The sequence below is a fragment of the Budorcas taxicolor genome, chromosome 15 (genome assembly GCF_023091745.1).
Source record: "Budorcas taxicolor isolate Tak-1 chromosome 15, Takin1.1, whole genome shotgun sequence".
In the NCBI taxonomy this organism is placed as follows: Eukaryota; Metazoa; Chordata; class Mammalia; order Artiodactyla; family Bovidae; genus Budorcas; species Budorcas taxicolor.
The window spans coordinates 56,625,814-56,638,442 of NC_068924.1; positions in this window are offsets into that span (position 1 = coordinate 56,625,814).

The following is a 12,629-nucleotide window of genomic DNA, read 5'->3' on the forward strand; positions in this document are numbered from 1 at the left end:
TGATCCCTCCCTGGTTGCCCCTCAGAATGAAATGAATCCTTTGAAGTTTGGCACACCTAGAAATGACAGAACCAGAAGAGTTACAAGGTTAAGACCAAGATGGTGCCACATGTATGTTATTTTGTTACAGGACAGATTTGAAGAAAATTTCCCGAAACCTAGATGAAATTAAGGTTGTCAAAATCAGCATCAGAAATTAGGTTATAATTCAAGCTGAAAGATCTTCCTTCACTCTCCTGGCTCCTATGCACCAGGGTAGCAATCCCATACCATACGCCTTCTCCCTGTAAGAACTTTCCAGAATGTATTCCAGATGCCATACAAGTCAATATTCAGGTTCATTTTGCACAGTCCACAAACACACTATCTGCCTGCTAGAATTACACCTAGACATGTGCCAGCCTTGCCACTGGGGGCTAGGCACCAGGGGTAAGCAACAGCATCATCTGAGCACCAACTCACCAACCTGAAACCATGATGAGAGCCACTCCACAAAGGGAAGGGAATCCAAGAATGCCAAGTTCGCTTTGTAATCAGGTCCACGAGGCAGGGATGGTTATGGGTTGCCCTAGGCCCTGGAAGCAAGCCCCCAAATAATTCAGTCCACCCTATTTTCTCTCTAAATCAGCGATATGTACAGAAGATCAGCTGAAGTATGTGCTCATTAAATATCCTCCAGACCAAGACCACAACCAGCCTCACACAGGAAGTGTTACTACCCTGCGTTTAGTTCTAGCATTTTGAGTTGCCAGTAGGTGGCAGAAATTCAAAAAAATTTTACAATTCTGCTTTCTTTGAAAGCAAGGTCCAAGTGTGTCGAACCCAGTCTTCAACAGTCTTGCCACATCTGCATGAAATTAGAAGCCATGAAAGAAATGTTTGGGAAGGTGATGGACAACCAATGTGGATTTACCATATTTTTAAGTAATTTGGACAATTTCCATGGAGGGTGTGAAAAAAGACTGTGGTACAAAGCACTTGATCCATTGTGTTATTTTTATGACCCATCATAAGGAATTGTTCCGTAATGTGTGGATTTTATTCTGTAGCCCACTCTGGTCTTGTGTCTTTTTAATGTCTGTCCACACTCACCACCCATGAATTTTGAAATGTTGTAGTTCAGACTTTTCTGAAGAGGATGAAGTTGGCAGCTTCTAATGAACAATCACTCTCTTTTTAATCTACAATGAATAGTCTGATAGAAGGTTTTTTTTAATCCCTAAAATAGCTAAAAAGAAAAAGATACGCATTTTCAGTACGCATTCAGTAGTCAGAATTATGTGGAAATAAGAGTCAGAAATGTGAAGGAATAAAATTTTAAGTCATGGAGCAGAAAAAAATCTTACATCAGTATTTCAAATTAAGATCTGCAAAATACGATTTATAGGCTTTCCAATGGGACCATTTGAAAGTAACAGGAAACACAGAGCATATGAAATACGATGAAAAGCTTTCTTTCTTGAAGAACATAGAAGAAAAACCAAGCTCCAAAATGGTTTCTTTTTTGAAAGACAAATCAAGCAACACCCAGAAGCCTCTTAGAGGTTTTGGAAGTTTAACGTTTGGCATTCCATCAGTAACTGAAATTTTTCAGGAAAGACTGCCATGAAAATACAAAGAACCAGTGACTTTCTGGTGATACCAAGGAGTCAACTCACCATTGCCAAAAAATCCATATTTTTTCCATACTTTTGGTCAGCTTTTTCCCTCCCTCCTGATACAGAGAGGCAAGACCCAACCTAATTCCATTTTGAGTAGATATTAAGTTTCCCTCCATCAGCTATGCTGTGATCCTTTCCAAGCCAGCTTCTCCACTTGGTGGTTCTGCCAATAGGTGATCTGCCAATAAATACACCTGTTTGTCACTGTGGTTGTCCTTTAGGTTTGGAAGCAAAGTGCTGGGTAGGTGGGGACCCATCCCCGATTGCCCTGTGTTGCTATTATATCTTAGTCCAGTGGTTTTCGAAATGTGGTCCCCTTACTGCCACCAGCAGCATCACCTGAGAAGCTGTTAGAAATACAAAGTGTCGGAACTTCTCTTTACACCAGTGGAACCAGAAACTCTAAAGGTGGAAACTGGTAACTGGAAACCTTCCAGGTGCTTCTGATTCACATGTAAATTTGAATCTTCAACAGAGTTGAGGCTCACTGAATTCAGGTTGTAGGGGCTTCTCCTGGAGGGCTATAAAGGTATACCCCAGAGTACAAAGGGTGGGGACAAGGAAGACAGAACTCAGAAACTCTTTGGACGTTCTCAGTATAAGAAAGTGATTTCCATTGTTTTGGGAGTGGAGTTATTTTTCCACAAACTGCTTTTACTTTCCGATTTTACTTTACTTTTTTCTCTTAGTGTAGCCTAAGAGAATGGTTTCAGACTCTATCACTTTCTAGCTGTGTAACTGTGAGCAAATTCCTTAATTTATCTGTGCCTCAATATCTGCATTTGTAAAGTAAAGGTAATATCAATTCTCCTTTTTTAGATTATAAGGATGAAATGAGACAATACATGGAAAGCATGAAAAATAATGCCTGACATTTGACATCCACATAATAAATGTTAGGTATTAGTATTTTTATGGTCCTTCAGAATCAAACTCATTTGTCACCCTAAGCCAAAGTCTTTCTGTCTCCAGCATCCTGAGTTGTGTGGTCCTTTTGCTATGCTGGAACTATGTTTTGTCCTTAGCATTTCCACATTAGCTTTGGTCATGTATCACCCACCTTAATGGAAGAGTAGCAGCTTTCCAACTGAAAATCAAGGTGTTAATACTTGAAGAAAGGAAAAAGATTTTAGATAGGAAAAATGACAAGCATCTATAATAGGCATTATACTCAGTACTTGCAAGTCCTTGCTTATTCTATAAAACCAAGTTAAACTAACAAATAGGTGTTGAACCCAATACACATAGTTACATGTAGATATACAGTTAACATCACAAGTCACTATCCAGTGGTTATCTATATACGCATTGCTCAAAAGTGACCCATGTGGCATGCTTTATTTTTTGCATAACAGGTGTCAGAAAGATAAACATGAAAGACTTTCGAATTGGTAAAACAAAATTAGTGAATTTAGTTCAATCATCCAAGTTGTCTTTGCCTTTTTTCATGTTTGATCTATTTTATAATTCTGTACATTGCAGAAAACTAATAAGGATGCATGTTATTGTTATCCACAGAATTGCAAATAATTGTGTGTGGCGGGATGCTGGGGTAGGCAGATTCTAAGATAACCTCCCAGTCACCCAGGTCCTAGAATAATCTCCTCCCGTTGAGCATGGGCAGAACATGTGAATGAGATATCATAACTGTGATTATTTTATATTATACAGCAAAGTGCAAATTATTCAAGTGAACCTAATGTAATCACTTGAGTCCTAATTTCATGGGCCCTTTAAAGTAGAGAGTTCTCTCCAGCTGGTAGCAGAAGGGGATGTCAAAGAGATTCAAAGCACCGAAAGGATTTGACATGAAGTTGCTGCCTTTGAAGAGGAAGAGGGCAGAGTGTGAGAACCAGAGAAGGATTTCTTCAGTTCAGTTCAGTCGCTCAGTCGTGTTCGACTCTTTGCGACCCCATGAATTGCAGCACGCCAAGCCTCCCTGTCCATCACCAACTCCCGGAGTTCACTCAGACTCACGTCCATCGAGTCAGTGATGCCATCCAGCCATCTCATCCTCTGTTGTCCCTTTCTCCTCCTGCCCCCAATCCCTCCCAGCATCAGAGTCTTTTCCAATGAGTCAACTCTTCACATGAGGTGGCCAAAGTACTGGAGTTTGAGCTTTAGCATCATTCCTTCCAAAGAAATCCCATGGCTGATCTCCTTAAGAATGGACTGGTTGGATCTCCTTGCAGTCCAAGGGACTCTCCAGAGTCTGCTCCAACACCACAGTTCAAGAGCATCAATTCTTTGGCGCTCAGCCTTCTTCACAGTCCAACTCTCACACATATACATGACCACAGGAAAAACCATAGCCTTGACTAAACGGACCTTAGTCGGCAAAGTAATGTCTCTGCTTTTGAATATGCTATCTAGGTTGGTCACAACTTTTCTTTCAAGGAGTAAGTGTCTTTTAATTTCATGGCTGCAGTCACCATCTGCAGTGATTTTGGAGCCCCCCAAAATAAAGTCTGACACTGTTTCCACTGTTTCCCCATCTATTTCCCATGAAGTGATGGGACCAGATGCCATGATCTTTGTTTTCTGAATGTTGAGCTTTAAGCCAACATTTTTACTCTCCACTTTCACTTTCATCAAGAGGCTTTTTAGTTCCTCTTCACTTTCTGCCATAAGGGTGGTGTCATCTGCATGTTTCTAGTTGACAGCAATCCCCGTCAAGAGCCAGCAAGGAAATGGGGTCTTCAGTATCCGCATGGAAATGAATTCAACCTACGGTCTAAACAAGCCTGAAAGCAGATTCTTCCATAGAGCCTTCAGTTAAGAGTCTGACTCAGCTGACAACTTGATCTTGGCTTTGTAAGGTTCTGAGCAGAGAACTCAATTGAGCCCACTCAGACTTCTCATCTACAGAACTGAGTGAGATGGTAAGTGTGTGTTATTTTAAACTGTGAAATTTATGATGTTTGTTACACAGCAGTAGAAAACTATTTTGAACAAAACTGATTATTGCCCTGTGAATAGATCATTGTGCTTGTCTTTGTAAATTTATTTCAGGATTCCTTTTCCTTATATATGATTCTGATTTTTGAATTCACCCTTTGTACTAGTTGTACTATTTTACTGGTTCCCTCCTAAGGTGATGAGTTAAATAAAAATCTTTGACAAATGCTCATTTTATATATATGTAGTACAGTCATGATTTGGTCTTAAAAAAGATCAATTTTTAAAAATCTTTTTGACTTGAAAATCAATCTTTAACACTGGAACGAACAACTGTTTTCTTGTTCATTTGTTTTCTGAGTACCTGCTATTAGTCAGTCTATTTTTTTTTTTTCTTTCTAAACTCTTTCAATGCGGTAAGTCATACCAGATGGTTTAACAGTTGAATTCTGCCCCCACCTGCCAGCATCTCTTCTGGAGCCCTTAGTCCTGGTACTCAGTTGGGACTGGTTACCTTCAAATCTTTCTACAGAGTTGTCATCCTGGAACCTCCACTGATCGCCATTCTGCAAAAGTCCTTCGCCTCTCTCTTTCATATCCCGTTTCTTGGGATTTCTTCCTTTGACCATGCCTTCATTTTACGGCATAGCTTCCTTAGGTAGTTTCCTGGGAAAAGACATATGGGAGGTAAACTTTTAAAAATCTTTCCTGTTTACATAAATTTTTCTTCTTTTCTTACTTGACTAGGAATATAATTCTGAATTGAAAATCATTTTCCCTTGGAATTTTAAGACTTTATCCATTTGTATTTTAGCTTTTAATGCGACTCTAGCGGTATCTCATGCTATTCTGAATCCAACTCTTTGTACGTGGCTTGTTGTTTTGTCCCCTGCCAGCGGCTTCTCTATTTCACATCGGCTGTAGGAACCAGAAACTGGGAACCATCTTCGACAACTCCCTCCCCCTCCCTATTGCATTCAATCCCATTCAACTCCAGTCACTTCCACCTTGCGTTTCCATCTTCTTGACTATGGCTCCATGGCCACCGACCATCACTGCTTTCCTGGGGACTGTAATAGTCTACCAACTGATCTCTCTATGTCTGTTCTTTCTCCAACTCATCCATTCTCCAAACAGTAGTTTCAGTGATCAAGTTCTAAGGGCAACTCTAATCACATTCGTTTTCTGGTGAGAACTCCTCAACAGTTCAGAATGCACCTAGAACAAAATTCAATATCCTTAAGAGACCTGTGAGGCCCTAATAACCTGACCGCTGCCTGTGTCTCTAGAGCCTGTACAATTCTCTGCTTTCCCTTTGTGCTCCAGTCACACTGATTTGGTTTATGTGTTAAAAGTGTCCAACTTTTTCCACCTCAGGGCCTTTTCCTGGAATGTTTCCTTCTTCCCTTCACCTGGTTCCTACTCATTGCTCATATTTAGCATAAAGTCCCCTTTCAGAAAGCCTGCTTTTTTGGTCACCATAGTGTAGGTGGGCTTACACTGATAGCTCATAGTATAAGTGGGCTTATACATGATAACTCAGTTGGTAAAGAATCTGCCTGCAATACAGGAGACCTGCAATTCGATTCCTGGGTTGGGAAGATCCCCTGGAGAAGGGAAAGGCTGCCCATTCCAGTATTCTGGCCTGGAGAATTCCATGGACAGTATAGAGTCAGACACGACTGAGCAACTTTCACTTTCATAGTATAAATGACGGCTCGCTTTCATGTCTTTTCCTTTATAATAACTACATGGCAGAACGTGAAGAAGAACTAAAGAGCCTCTTGATGAAAGTGAAAGAGGAGAGTGAGAAAGTAGGCTTAAAACTCAACATTCAGAAAACGAAGATCATGGCATCTGGTCCTATCACTTCACAGCAAATAGATGGGGAAACAGTGGAAACAGTATCGGACTTTATTTTTGGGGGCTCCAAAATCATTGCAGATGGTGACTGCAGTCATGAAATTAAAAGACGCTTCCTCCTTGGAAGGAAAGTTATGACCAACCTAGACAGCGTATTAAAAAGCAGAGACATTACTTTGCCAACAAAGGTCCATCTAGTTAAGGCTATGGTTTTTCCAGTAGTCATGTATGGATGTGAGAGTCGGACTCTAAAGAGAGCTGAGCACCAAAGAATTGATGCTTTTAAGTTGTGTTGGAGAATACTCTTGAGAGTCCCTTGGATTGCAAGGAGATCCAACCAGTCCATCTTAAAGGAAATCAGTCCTGAATATTCACTGGAAGGACTGATGCTGAGGCTGAAACTCCAATACTTTGGCCACCTGATGCGAAGAACTGACTCATCTGAAAAGACCCTGATGCTAGAAAAGATTGAGGTGGGATAAGAAGGGGACAACAGAGGATGAGATAGTTAGACGGCATCACTGACTCAATGGACATGAGTTTGGGTAAACTCCAGGAGTTGGCGATGGACAAGGAGGCCTAGTGTACTGCAGTCCATGGGGTCACAAAGAGTCGGACATGACTGAGCAACTGAACTGAACTGAACTGAATAATAACTACCAAAATTACACAAATTACTAGAATTTGTGTAATCTGTTTCTATTTTTCTTTTCCAGTAAATAGTAGCTTCCATAAAGGCAAGAACTATGTCTGTTTGCTTTTTCTATTCCCTAGCATGGAGAGTCAGCTATTATATGCTGCTGCTGCTGCTAAGTCGCTTCAGTTGTATCTGATTCTGTGAGACCCCCGAGATGGCAGCCCACCAGGTTCCTCCATCCCTGGGATTCTCCAGGCAAGAATACTGGAGTGGGTTGCCATTTCCTTCTCCAATGCGTGAGCCATTTCCTTCTCCAATGCGTGAAAGTGAAGTTGCTCAGTCATGTCCAACTCTTTGCAACCCCATGGACTGCAGCCTACCAGGCTCCTCCATCCATGGGATTTTCCAGGCAAGAGTACTGGAGTGGGGTGCCATTGAATGGTTATCTATTTGGAATTTTAGGAATCTGACTCCAGTCCTGGCCCTTCCATTAACTGTGCAAATATCGGCAAGTTACTTAACCTTTCCTGGGCTTGATTTACTGTATAAGGAGGATAACAATACCTATTTCACAAGGCTGTTGTGAAAAATTAAGGACAGAATTCATGGGAACAGCTTTGCACAGTTCCCGACACATATTAAGTATGTAGTAACTTTAGGTGAAAATAAAAATGATGATGAGAGGCTGTAATTTCAGATGCAAGAGTGAGAGAAACAGAATGAAAAGTCAAAGAAAAGGTTCCAATTGTTCCTACGTGCTTCAGTCCACTTATGCTGCTGTAACAAAAGTATGGACGCTCGGTGACTTAGTTTACATTTCTTTCTCATAGTTCTGAAGGCTGGGAAAATCAAAATCATGGCTCTGGTTTTCTAGTTCTCAGATGGCTGTCTTCTCATTGTGTTCTTATATGTTGGAAGGGGTGAGAAAGTTCTCTGGGGTCTTTGTTATGCGGGCACTAATCCCATTAACGAAGACTCCACCCTCATCATCTCTCAAAGGTTTCACCTTCTAATAGCAACACCCTGAAGTTAGGGTTTCACCGTATGGATTTGATGGGTTGTACACAAACATTCAGTTCATAACACCATAAAGCTACATAAACTATTCCCATCTCTTGTAATTAATTATTATTGTAATTAATTTCTTCCCTTCTTTCTTAGTAACAGAATATTCTTTCGGTTCCTTCCAGAGAGCATCCTCTCTAGACAACCATATGCCGTGGTCAAGTCAGCCATGGGAACCCCCCTTGCCTTGGTGGTGACTGATTTTGGAGTGAGTGTGTAGAGACAGCTTTTCCTAGCACTGGGGTCTGAGTCAGGGCATAATGTCACATGGAGTGCAAAGCATCCCAACCAGGACCAAGTGGCTAGCTCTTCATCAGAGCCTGTATGGCTGAGGGCCATGGACCTCTGACCTCCCTTCCAACTTTGAGATAACAGAATGACATTTAGTCATTTATTAGACAAAAATTACTTGAGGCAGGGGGATGAGGAGGAGGGAGTTTGAAAATACTTTTGCCAGTAAACAGAACTCCTCATTTGAGTGTTTGTAAGTGGGTGGGGTGATGTAAACTTGCCACTCCCAGCTCCAAGACTGGGCCACAGTGGCTCCAGTGAATAGACTCTTGTTTCTGCAACATTATTCTTCCACTCCCTTGCCACATGGAAAACATCATGTTTTTTTCCTCTGGAGATAGGCGATCAATTCATTTTCCAAGTGTATCAAAAGAACATTCATTGTTTTGGCTCTATTTGGTCCTGTTTTGGATGATTTTTATTACTTTCCCCAGACTTCAGAGGTCTTAGAAGATACTAAAATGGAAGGAGCCTTCCCAGTTCCAACAGAAAGGCACCAAGCTAAGGACTGGTCAACCCATGAGGTCAGAGGGAACTGGCATCAGAGGGGGCCTGAAGATTTTGTTAACCAGCAGAAATGCCTCAAACAGTGTTCCCCTCTGTATCTAGGCCTGGGGAATATTGAGAAGTTTAGTGAGATTGTATTCTAAATGCAATGCAAAGAATCTAGTCAAGCCAAGTTCTAAAGTTAACACCTAAGGCAAAATTGCGTGCTGTCAAAGCGGTCTTGAAAGAGCCTTTAAATAATTGGTGTAGAATAGGGCACATGGTTTTCTGTACATAACCCCACATATATATGTCTGTATGTCTAGGTATATATATACACAACCTTGCATATATATATATATGAATATGTTTATAAATATACAATGTATTTGGTCATCTGTAGTAATTCATGATAAGAAGACAGTAATATATAAAAAAAATATAAATCTTGGTTGGAATAATACTCAGTAAGGCAAGATGCTCATACCACGAAAGGCCAGAGGATCTGAGAATATGAAGGAAAAAGCCATTTCATATCCCCCATCCTTTCTTAAATGATGCCCTTTCTTAACTGTGTTATAATCTCTCCACTGGAGGGTTGTGGTTTAAAGTTGCTTTACTTTTCAAAACATAGAAACCTAGGAGAATGGCCAGAGAGCTGATTCAAAGTCACATTAATGATTAATGGTGGCAGCAAAACTCCACACTGTCACTGGGGATGGGGTGGGGGTTGGGGTGAGAGGTGGAGGACTGGCATATCCATCCAACACCAGGAGGTTGAGTGTGTTTGTGCTAGAAGTTCACATACCTGCCCAGGTGTCCCACTGCTAGGAAGTCATAATGCTTTTACAGGATACCATGGACAAATCGATATGTGAATCTTAAAATGATTACATCAATAATCTGCTGCCAAATCAGATCTAAAATGCACTGGTAAATGCCTGAGGCTTAAGAAAAAGTCCTTGCTTAAATGCCTTTCTTTCTTTTTTTTCTTATTCTGCCTGTTTCACAGAGTTATTTTTTTAAAAAAAGATCTTTGCAAATGTTCTCTGTGGATTTCAAAGAATGATAATTTTATTTTGTTTTTAAGAGGCACAGAGATCTCAGTCCACAGGCCCTAGTTTATGGAATTGTCAAAGTGAGTGGTGAATGACTGTGAATGAAGGCGTTGCATACAGCCCTAGAAAACCTGGAGATTTCCTGGGCTTGTGGGGAGAAGGTGGCTGAGATTCTACGATAGTGAGAAGCCCTGGATGTTTGTGGATCAGGGTATGGGTGCTGGAATTCTTGGAGGGGGCACTGTAGGTAGAGCAAGGGAGGTTAAATTTAAAGGAAAGTCTAGTCCTACTAAGAAATTTACCTCAGATGGGCCCAGTTAAGGTGAAGAATGGGACGAAGTTCTCTAATTTCTGGGAACTAACTAACAATCAGTGGAATGTATAAAAAAGTTCTAGGTAAGGTGACTACACCGTTCCTTCTTATGCCACTGAAATTCTGATAAGATTGAGACAGAGAAGAAACTTTGACTCTATCAGTTAGTTCAGTTCAGTTCAGTCGCTCAGTCGTGTCCGACTCTTTGCGACCCCATGAATCACAGCACACCAGGCCTCCCTGTCCATCATCAACTCCCAGAGTTCACTCAAACTCATGTCCATTGAGTCAGTGATGCCATCCAGCCATCTCATCCTCTGTCGTCCCCTTCTCCTCCTGCCCCTAATCCCTCCTAGCATCAGGGTCTTTTCCAATGAGTCAGCTCATAGCATGAGGTGGCCAAAGTATTGGAGTGTCAGCTTCAGCATCATTCCTTCCAATGAACACCCAGGACTGATCTCCTTTAGGATGGACTGGTTGGATCTCCTTGCAGTCCAAGGGACTCTCTATAGTCTTTCATAAAACATTCAAACACAACAACAGATCAGTCGTATGCAATTTAGTACTGTTTTGCCATTTTTGCACATATGTTTCTCTTTGTCTGTTTCTTGTTTAATTGGAGTGTAATGGCTTTATAGTATAATATGGGATGAACTGAGAGAGTGGCACTGACATACATATGCTGTGGTGGTGGTGGTTTAGTTGCTAAGTCGTGATTGACTCTTGCAACCCCATGGACTGTAGCCTGACAGGTTCTTCTGTCCAGGAGATTTCCCAGGCAAGAACACTGGAATGGGTTGCCATTTCCTTCTCCAGGGGATCTTCCTACCACATGTAAAACAGATAGCTAGTGGGAAGCTGCTGTATAGCACAGGGAACTCAGTGCTCTGTGATGACCTAGAGGGGTGGGATGGGGATTGGGGGAGGAGGGCTCAAGCAAAAGGGAATATATGAGTACATAAAACTGATTTATTTTCTTGTACAGAACAACAAAAGTTTTGCTGTACAAAATTTATTTATTTTGTTGTACAGAAGAAACCAACACAACATTGTATTATTGAATGGTTATTAAATCCTCTTAGGCTCCCTCCAACCTTTCCCCTCACCAAGCACTGAATGGGCTGCTGTAGGAACCCCCCAGCTGGTCTTGCCACCCATTCACTCTTGCCTGCTACAGTCCATTCGTCGGCAGACCGTGCAATCTTCTCCAGACATATATGTATCACTTTCTGTCCAGCAGAAACATAATACAAGCCACACCTGTTAAGTTTAAATGCTCTAGTAGTCACATTAATAAAAAGTAAAAAGAAATGTGTCAAGTTAATTTTAGTGATATATACAAATTATATTATTTTGATATTCAAAATATTGCTATGGCAATATGGAATAAATATAAGAATTATTAATGAGATATTTTACATCCTGTATCTTGTATTTGTCTTAAAAATCCAATATGTATTGACACTTACATCTTGGTTCAGAATGGCCACATGACAAGTGCTCAATAGCCACACGCACCTAGAGGCTATGTAATGGACAGCGCAGACCTGGCAGATGATGTCACTTCCTAGATTCTCACTGCTGCCTTGGTCCTGTCTAGAGGGTATATTTCACATATGTAAGTTTTAGGAAGGCAGGGATTTGAGCTATGTCTCTAGCACCTAGAATAGTGCTTAGTATATAGTAATGACACCATAAATAATTGCTGGAAGAGTTAAATATTGAATGGCTGTGAATTTTATCTATGAATGAAAGGGTATAGAAAATAGTCTGGAAGGATATATACCAAGATGACAACAACGGTTACTTGGCGAAAGGACAGGCTGGAGAGAATGACCATAAGGAAATTAATCTGCATGTGTTGTTACCGTTTCGTGCATGCATGCATGCTCAGTCACTCAGTTATGTCCAACTCTTTGTGCCCCTATGGACTGTATTCTGTCCTGGATCCTGGATCCTCCAGGCAAGGATACTGGAGTGAGTTGCTATTTTCCTCTCCAGGAGATCCTCCTGACCTAGGGATCTAACCTGTGTCTCCTGAATAGGCAGCCAGATTCTTTACCACCGTGCCGCCAGGGAAGCCCTTTCATTTTGTATATATGTTTTCATTTTTATGTGTATTGGGGCATTACTTGTGGAGGAGGGCTTGGCATCCCACTCCAGTATTCTTGCCTGGAGAATCCCATGGACTGAGGAGCCTGGAGGGGTACAGTCCATGGGGTCGCAAAGAGTCAGATATGACTGACTCGACTAAGCACAAATGCACGGGTATTACTTGTGTAATAAAAATAAATAAATATCACTTCGAAGATAAGAAAGAAGATAATGCTATTTATAATCAGAAAAACTGGAGATAA